Genomic DNA, 9,752 nt, shown 5'->3' on the forward strand with positions numbered 1-9,752 from the left:
AAGGTAGATTCCAGGTGGCATGCTGTTGTGAAATGATTATGAATGTATATTATGATAAAGCATTTCCTGCAGGTCCTTTTTTTGCCAGTACATAATGTCTGACAATAGTTTGGGTTGAACAGCACAGATAAAATCTGGTAGGGATCCTAGTAGGGTGTTTTGTTTGTTTATTTGCCTTATAAAAGTGGCTGTCCCCAAGAACAATTAATACAGCGTGTACTCAGGAAACTACCGGTTTTTCAAATGGTGTCTGAAAATGGTGGTGGTAGCAGGTCCCCTAATGGAATGAGAAAGAAATGCAGACATGCCCATGGTTAACAGCTTTATATTCTCCCATCACTTAGCCCCCTATTATGTTGGGATGAACTGGTTTCCATGGAATTGGAAACATGACTTTGCCATGAAGGTTTTACATAGCTAGTTCAATCCCCTTGCCACTCTGACTGCTGGTTTAGTCAGAACAGAAACAGAACAGAAAAACTGTGTTCTCCCTGCCTCCTCCCCAGGGCCGAATCTAGGGGCAGGAGACCACCTGGGATGCCAGCCTTGGAGTGGTGTTTTTGTTGTTGATAGAATGTTTGAAATAAAAATGTTTCAGGTATTCCATATATCGATTCATTTTTCACTTACCTCCTAGAATGTTCTGGACCTTCGCAGAATCTCGTAGAACCTTCCTGACTTTCTGAGAACTACATTTTCTGTGAACCTCTTAGAATATTGTCAGCGTTGCCCTTGTAGGTATATAAGTTGCGGGGCATGCCAGCGAGATATCAGAAGTGAGAGCACAGCTGCAGTATTGTGAACTTTGTTTTAATTGTGTAACTGTGAAAGTGTATTTGTGTTTTAAGACTTGAAGAGTGTAAGTAGCAACTAATAAAGGACATACTTATTGAGATGCCAGAGATTCTATCAAATCCCTGTCTACACAACAATATAAAAGAAATACTGTTATTTCTTTTGCCATGCTTAACACGTAATGTTTGATGACTTTCTAAGACTGTGGAACATAAACTTTTCCCTAATACTATTTGTTTTCCCCCATAGAAAATAAAAGATGCCCCCGAAGAAGCTTACAGGAGCCTAGTATAGGAAGCAAAAAGCTCAGTTGCAATCTAGTTTGCAGCAAAGGGCACATTTGATGGGGAAATATCTGAAATAGAACAACACAGGCTGGGCTTTAGGGCAGTAGCAATCATCCCAGTGCAGAAGAAATAGAGGAGCAAAGCATAAATGATGGAAGTCCTATTACTCAGGAATTAGCAGATTTACCTGAAGATAAGGAATGGAAATGTGAGGAAAGTGATGGAGAATCGTCCAGTTTTCCTGGAGGTGTAAGGGAGAGTGATAATAGAGAAGAATGTGGCTCACATGAAAAGGAGAGTGATGACAAAAAAATCTGATTTACATGAAAGGGAGAGAAATGAGCAAGAAGAATCAGTCTTGCATGATGACAGAAACAGCAGTGACAAAAATTGCACATCACGTCTATACATCAGATCCCATTTTATGGCCAGCGATCCTAAACTCTGCTGATATTGATCATACAATTTTGAATGGGTCAGGCAAAATCAAGGATATGATGTTTCCCGTAAATGAGCAGAAGTGACACTTCTCAAGGTCATACTGCAAAAGAGTATGCAAGAATGGTGAGAAACTAAATCGGCATTGGCTAGTTTACTCAAAATCAACTGACAAAGTATTTGGGTTTTGTTGCAAAATATTTCACAAGAATGCCAAATTGTTGCTTGTGCCTTCCAAGTACAATTACTGGCATAACTTAGCTGATGCTCTGAAGCAACATGAAAAGTTACGTGGCCATTTTATGTCCTACTCTAACTGGATGGAGCTTGAGTTCAGACTCAAGCCGAATAAAAGCATGGACGCGGAAAACCAGCGCATTATTAATGTAGAAACCTAGCATTGGAGGATTGTGCACAAGCATCTGATCTGAATTATCCTCTTCCTTGCAAAGAATAATTTGGCTTTCCAGGGTTTGACGGATAAGTTGTTCACTGAACATAACAGTCATTTCCTTGGTTTGGTAGAGTTCCTTGGGAAATACGACAATGTCTTGCGTGAGCACCTACGTTGAGTAGTTTGTAAAGAAGCTATATGGACCATTACTGTAGCAGAACAATTCAAAACAAATTGATTGACCTTATGTCAAGGAAGGTGCTTGATAACATATTGATGCAGCTTGGCAAAGTGAAGTACTACGCTATAATAATGGACTGCACTCCCGATGTAAGTCCCAGTGAAAAGATGTCATTGACAGTAAGCTTTGTTGACAACGAGGATGGCTGTATCCAAGTAAAGGAACACTTCATCTGTTTCCGATCTGTGGGCGACTCTACTGGAAAAGGCCTAACAGAACTGTTTATGAATGTTTTGAATGAGAATAAAATAAAGCTTCAGGACTGCCATGGCCAAAGCTACGACAACAGTGCAAACACGAAGGGAATAAACAGTGATGTCCAGGCAAGGATCCTTTCGCTGAATCCAAGCACTTTCTTTGTGCCTTGTGGTTGCCGTTCCCTCAATGTGGTTGTGTCAGATGCCGTGTCATCTTCTTTAGGTTCAGTATCTCTCTTTGGAGTACTGCAAAGGATGTACATCCTGTTTTCAGCATCAACTATCAGGTGGAATGTGGAAGATCCTCACAGACAATGTTACAGGTCTAACATGAAGCCATTAAGGGACACTAGCTGGGAGAGCCGCATTGACAGCGTAAGGCCAGTGAGGTACCAAGTGACTGAGGTTTATGACACCATGATGGAACTGGTGCTGTTGAGTAAAGCCAAGGCTGGAATCTGACTGCAAAGCCTGGCAAACCAGATCACTGGCTTCAAATGTCTGGTCTCAGTTGTGGTTTGGCATGATATCCTGTTCCAAGTAAATATTGTAAGCAAGGCATTACAAACTCAGTCAATGGACATTGCGGTTGCTACTACTTTGATGAGAAGCTGCTTGATTTTGTTGTGGCCTACAGAGACAACGGATTTGAAGATGCTGACAAAGAAATGGTGGAAAACTTAGGAGTTGAGCCTGTCTTCAAGAAAACTCATATTCATTGGAAGAAGCAACAGCTTGGTTATGAGGGTGGAGATGAGGTGATGGGAAGCTTGGAAGAAAAATTCAAGGGGGAGCTTTTTTGCTCGCTGGTTGACACTGCTCGAGTGTCCATCAAAGAAATATTTGGACAAATGAAGCAGCACAAAAAGACCTGGGGGGTTTTGTATGACCTTAGTAAGCTGCCAGCTGACAGGAAAACACTCTAGAACAATTGTACAGACCTTCACCTGACGCTGTCTCAAGGGGAACATACAGACATCAATGATAAAGACCTCTGTGTCAAAATGGACAACATCCAGCATATTTTGCAACACAGGAAGCACTTTCCACTCCAAGTTCTCCAATTATTTCATGATGCAGAGCTGAAGGACACTTTTCCTAATTCCTGGAAAGCTTTGAAGAGCCCACTCACCCTGCCAATCACAGTCACGAGCACAGTTTTTCAAAGCTCAGGCTCATTAAAACATATCTTTGATTGATGATGGCCGACAAGAGACTGACATCGTTTGCTATTTTATCGCTTAAAAATGCCATTGACCAGTCTTTGGATCTCTCTGATGCTGTGCTTCGATTCGGGAGGGCAAAGGCAAGAAAAGTGACCTTTTGAACTAAAAGACTTAAGGTTAACATTCTAAGGTTGTCACTTACTGTAACACTATTTAATACTGGTCCACCCAGTGTAGGTGCACAGTTCAATTTCTTGATGTTAGTACATTTCAGTTATTCTTAAAATTAAAAAGTTTCTATATGCTTAGAGGAAATTATTCTTATTTGCTTATATATGCATGAATAAATACCAATTCTAGCGTGCAAATTTATGGTCTTATATGACAGGGATAAATCATGCATGCAGATCATGCATCAAAGTTGTGAAATGAGCTGCAAATGCAATAAAAATAAAGTTTTCGAAAGTTTAACAAATGGGGGGTGCCATTTGGTCGAGGGCTGGCCCTGACCCTCCCCACTCTTATAACTCCTGGTTTTACTAATCTAAGGTGGTGTTAATAAAAGACCTAACAGGTTGTTTAGTAATGTGGTTCCTTGACTTCAATGGGAGATTTGCCAGACAAAAGACAACATGGTGTTGCTCATTGTTTCTATTTTGTAAATGTCCACGTGGGATACTGTCATGGCTGGTTCCTAGACCCACAGGTTTATCTACCTTTGCTCTTACAGCCATTTGCAGTCCGCATAATGCTTCACATGTGAAACTATTTTTTAAAATGCTTTAACCTTTTTTCCTGTCATATCAACTTCTGCCAGCAATTTATAAATAACCCAACATAACAAACCCCTGTGTATGTGTGTGAAAAGGATCAATTCAGGGAGAAAACAGATTTCAGTTTCACAGGTCCAAATCTTTGATATCAACATGGAGCAGACAAGTCATTTTAAGAGTGATTAAAAATGCTTTAACATCTCAACTTTTTTTTTATTATGATTATTATGACGAGTGAACAGAGCTCAAAGCTGGTATAGCTCAGCAGAAAGCGGCGTGGAAATTGGAGGCATTTGATCAAGCAGAACAGGGTCTGGTCTCATCTTAACTGCTTCTGATCTCCTGATTGTAAATCTGGGGCAGAATGTGAGTGAGGGGTGACTCTCTCGACCAGACGGTTCAATCCCACAATGCAAGAAGCGGTGCCCTCTGGTTGCTTGTCATCCTGACACTTGGGACGCATCGCTGGATACAAGGAGAGACGAGACACTTGCATGTGTGTGTCTGTGTGTGCGTGCGTGAAGTTGTGTCTCGTCTCCGTTTTTGTTTTGCTCTTTTCTGGTCATGAGACCCGGAAGTTTTTTTTTTTTTTTTAAATCACATGGCAGAGAGAGATAATAAAAACAGAAAAATGGCGACAGTCACGTTGTGGCGAGTCTATGCTGCGTCATTAGATAATCTTCATGCAAAGATCGCTTAGAACAAAGAGAAGAGGGGACAGGAGCCCCGGCCGCAAAGGTGGGTGAGCAGAGGGCAGGGAATCGGGGGTGCACGGGCTGCGATCGGGAGCAGCGCACCCTTTTGCAGTTCAGGGATGCGTGGGGGAGTGTGTTGCAGGACGTTGCAATCTTGGCATCACACGTCCTGTGCTGTCCTCTCATAATTCACCTTTAGGCAGCGCTGGAAACGAAAGCCAGAGGTTTGTTTATGTTTGGGGGGGAGGGGAACCTGTTTTTTGCGGGGTGGCCGGGATGGGGGAAAGGCAGTTCTCCTCTTGCGGCGGGCGGGTGAGAGAGGACGAGGAGTTTGGGTTGGGAATGTGTGTTTTCTTCCCAGCGCTCTCCCTGGGGCGCAGGCTTGTTTTTCCTCGCACGCGTTGTGCTGCTCCCAACAGCTGGATGCGTTGTCACCAGCTCTGCCTCGCACGCTGACAGCCGCTCCGCGGCCCGGGGGGCTCATTTCGGGAGGGGGGGGGACGGTTATGGAGGAAGGGTGGGGTACCGGCGCACCGCTGTCCGATTGCCTTTGCGGGGTGGTTTTGCAGGCTGATGGGGAGCCGGGTTGAAGCCCGGTAGGTCTCCCAGCCCCTGGCCTTTCGGGATGCGTGTGTGTGTGCGGTGTTTAATGTTGCGCACTGTTATTTTCCTTCAGGATCCTGGCACTGGTTCCTTTCCGTCAAGCGATTGTAAATATAGCCTGGATCTTGTTTACATGAAGCATCCAGCAGGAGGAGCCTGGGAGGAGGAGGAGGAGGAAGATGGAGGAGTCTCCACGGCTGGCTGGGGTGAGCTTCCCAAAGGGGAAGGAGGAGCCGAGGCGGGGCTGGAGTCTCACTCAAGCAGCCTGGAAGCTGCCTGGTACCTGCGCTTGTCACTTTCCGATTCAGATTCGCTCCCCCGGCCCTGCGGGGCAGAGCTTCCCATCAGCAGCCCTGGGGAGCTGGGTACCAAGCTATGGCTGCAGGATGGCGGTGCTCGCTCCCTGCCCAGACAAGCGGCAAAAACTTGTCTGATGGTGCTTTTGTTCCCACAGCCACGGGCGCTGGCACTTCCTCGCTGGTTGAGATCAGCGAGGGAGAAGCCAGAGGGGCTTTTCCTATTCTCTCTGCTCCTGCCCACCCAGCTCACCCGCTGTGGAGCCACACGTCCACTTCCCTCTCCCTTTCACTTACATAGCAGGGTATTTACTTATTTATTGCAAAGAGAGGGCCTGGCAGGGCAAGTTCAGCTGGACAAATGGGGCAAGTACAGGGCCAGATCCTACATCACCACCTTGTTTCCTGCCCTAGGAAGTTATTTTTTAACAAAGCATAGGGACATTTTTCCCCTGGTGGCTAGTAAGTGACAAGGGCCAAATCCATGGCCCCTGGTTCCTGCTGTGCCAGCCTCTGTGATTGTTAGCAGATGTTTTCAGTGCAGCAGGAGCTGAAAACAAAGAGCATCTCTTCTCTCCCCGCCCCATATTGAGCTCCCCTTCCATGGGAGATGTTGGTCCATCTAGAGCTGTGCTCTAATAATGTGTGGGTGGTGGGGTTATGAGAAAGAGAATACTGGAGGACCCAGTCAAGTTGCTGGTGTTAAATTTGTTTGAATGTTTTCATATATTTTTCAGGAAGGGGCCTCTAGGAGTTCTTAGTTCCAGAAAAGTGACTGAATACTTGCCCATAGACCGTAGCTGGTGAATGATTAATAATGTTTGAGCTTTATTTAATTATTCATACATTTTGTGCACCAACAGCAGCAGTTAGAATTCATCTATCAGACTGTTAACTCAGCCGCTAAACAGAAGTTTAAGAGGGGAAGGGAGTCATAAAGACTAAAAGGTAAGTAGTGGCAGAAGGAATCAAGCAGAACGTAGAAAAAGAATGGAGATGATTTTATAAACAATTCCCATTACTGAAGTTTCCTTGATGGGAGAGTCTCATTATTGTTGAACGTACCTGTTTCCTACCTCACTTACAAGTGAAGAAGCAAATCTTTAAAAACTAATAAAGAAGAATTTAAAGCCATAGAAAATATTACTTTAATAACTGTCCTGGCACACTAGAGTCTTTCACTTCTAGGTACTGTAAACTGCACTGTAGGCAGGACCTCCTGCCATATTAAGATTCCAGTAACTTTCTTAAGGAGGAAAGCCACTTACCCAGTAGCCAAAAGATCAATTATATCCCTGTAACTGCAGTTTTCTGCTCTTAAGAACACACACACACACACACACAGACACAAATATTTGTAATAAAGGTATTCGCCCCCGCCATTTTTCCTAGCTTTAGATAAGACACACCTTTTCATATTTAGTATCGGAGTTAGCTGTAAAAATCAGAACTATAATTCCAAGCTACATGCTAGGAGAAAAGAAAAAAAAAGTTGAATTTATGCGGGGGAGGGGAGGGTAAATAGCCAATTTAGTTTTTAGACCCTAATCAAAAGGAGTGTTGTTTAATTCAGAACACTCAAGAAACATGGTAAGTTACCGACCCCAAAAGAAGAGAGTAGTGGAAATGGGGTGGGGGAAAAACAAGCAAAAATACACACCGAAATATGCCCTTGAGTAAATTCATGTGTACCACATTGAGATCAGAGGGACTACTCCTGAATGTTTTCAGGATCTATGTTACCTGACTGAGGAAAACTTTTTTTACTCTAAAAAAAGAATGTAAGTGTTAAAAAGTGACACGGCAGAGTAAATATATCACCTCATCATCAGCAAAATGTAAATATATCCAGAGCGTGCAGCCCTTGTGATGCTAATAGAATGATTTAATGACATTTTTGTACCTTTATATTGTTATTTTTTTTACATATTTGAAAGCTAGGAAACACTTATTTTTTTATATAAATCCTTAATAAAAGGTGTGCTCGTAGGTACCTTATGGTTACTATTTTCAGAAAATGGCAGATTATTCTAAGGATGCTGATATATTTGCCATCAACTGCAAATTTATATCTTAAACATTTTTGTACATATTTGCCCATTCATATTTGCCTCCTGGAACAATATTGTATAACGTATTGACTGGTCCCTTGTTTATGTAACATATGTTCATAATTTGTTTTAAAAATGCGCAAATATTTTTTCCAGGAAACTGTTTTTCCACATTTGTCTCTTTAGTGCCCTCTTGTGTTAAAAATATGCAAGAGACCATTTTGGTAGTACTTGAGCCCAGCTGAATTTTAAGCATTTCTGAATTTTAAAAGCATTTTATTTAACTTAAGGAAATACATATCAGTTTAGTTGGTTATTTATTCCGTTATCCATAAAGTTCTTGCTCTACCCATCAGAAATATTTAAGTACCACTTACACCAATTAAGTCCATCAAATTCTTAAATGGAACATTATGTGAAATGTAAAATATATTTCTCATTTACATTGTGAAATCTGATGAAACATTTTAATATGCTGATCATTACAGAACTGATTCACTAGATTAGATGCCTTTATTCAGAGAGACTACCATGACTTTTTAAGCAGTACTTCAAACATGAACCAGAGAAAATTTTTTGATAAACTTCTATCATTGTTTGCAGTGTAATTCTTGATTTCAGCAGTTTTCATTTAGACCTCAGTGTATGGCCCAAATCAACTATCACACAGCCTGAACAAAGAAGCCCATCAGACAGCAACTCAACTCCAGGATCATTTCCACATCCAGTGCTTGTTACTATTTTGGATTTGATCCTGCTCCCACTGAAATCAAGAGCAAAACTTCAAAGGGAGGAGGATTGGGCCCCAAAGGACCCGAGTGCTGCAAACATACCTGTTGGAACTTGAGCTCATCTGCAAGTGTTTGCAGAATGGAGGCCTGAGATGGTACTGTGAATCCCACAAGACAGAAACCTTGTCTTTTTTGTGTGTGTCAAGGTCCTAGCACTTTCAGTGTAGAACATAATACTTAAGTTTCAAAGATATTATATCCATATAATTAACTAAACTATTTGATAATGGGTCCAGATTCTCCACCAGGTTAAATTTGTGCAGCTTCATTGTCTTAAGTGGAACTATGCCAATTATACCAGTTGAGGATCTTGCCTATGTAGTTTATGTAAGGGAACAGCACTCTACTTCAAATGCTGATTGAAACCAAAAAAGCAGGAAAAATACCTTCATTCCATCAGTGATTATCTCCATGGAATGAGTAAGTTATTTCCCCCCTCCCCAGTTAAATACAGCCTTCGGTAGACTTGGATTGTGCAGCTCTGAAAAATACTTTAAAGTTGTATTGAATTTAACTGCAGTGATACCAGTTAACCAGGTAATTTTCAAAGAGCGGATAAATTAAACTGAAGTTTCAGAACACTTTATTCATTTCCACATGTATTTATTAAACATGCATTAAATCCATCATCCATGTCCTTGAAGAATGAACATCTTTATTTTTGAAACATGCACAAGAGGAAACACTATGTAAGCACACAATAAAGCAAGCACTATTCTCTCTGAGACACTAACAGACATAATGACCGACAGGCTGCCCTGGCTCAGTTATCACAGTGCTGATGCTGTCTATTCTAAAGGTACAGTACTGTGATAACTGAAGGATGGCAGCCATCTTAGCTTCACAGGAACCCAACGAGCAGATATCAGAGAAGATGTCCTTATTTTCTGCATACCGGACATGCTTTGTTTATGAAACTGACCATATGCTAGAGCAGAAAGATGCTTGTTGTAAGGGTACATCTTAACTCACTTGAAGGAAGAAAAAAAAAAAAAAAAACCTTCAGTTTACTGGAATAAAAAAAA

At 42.0% G+C, this 9,752-nt stretch overlaps 1 long non-coding RNA gene across 1 annotated transcript; it reads left to right on the plus strand.

The window, feature by feature from the left end:
- Window positions 1-4,491: 4,491 nt before the first annotated feature.
- LOC119859975 lies at window positions 4,492-9,705 on the plus strand. The gene is made up of 3 exons (XR_006273906.1): window positions 4,492-5,033; window positions 5,663-5,868; window positions 6,749-9,705. It is a non-coding gene; the product is annotated as an uncharacterized LOC119859975 (long non-coding RNA).
- Window positions 9,706-9,752: the final 47 nt, after the last annotated feature.

This window comes from Dermochelys coriacea, chromosome 8, assembly GCF_009764565.3.
Source record: "Dermochelys coriacea isolate rDerCor1 chromosome 8, rDerCor1.pri.v4, whole genome shotgun sequence".
In the NCBI taxonomy this organism is placed as follows: domain Eukaryota; kingdom Metazoa; phylum Chordata; order Testudines; family Dermochelyidae; genus Dermochelys; species Dermochelys coriacea.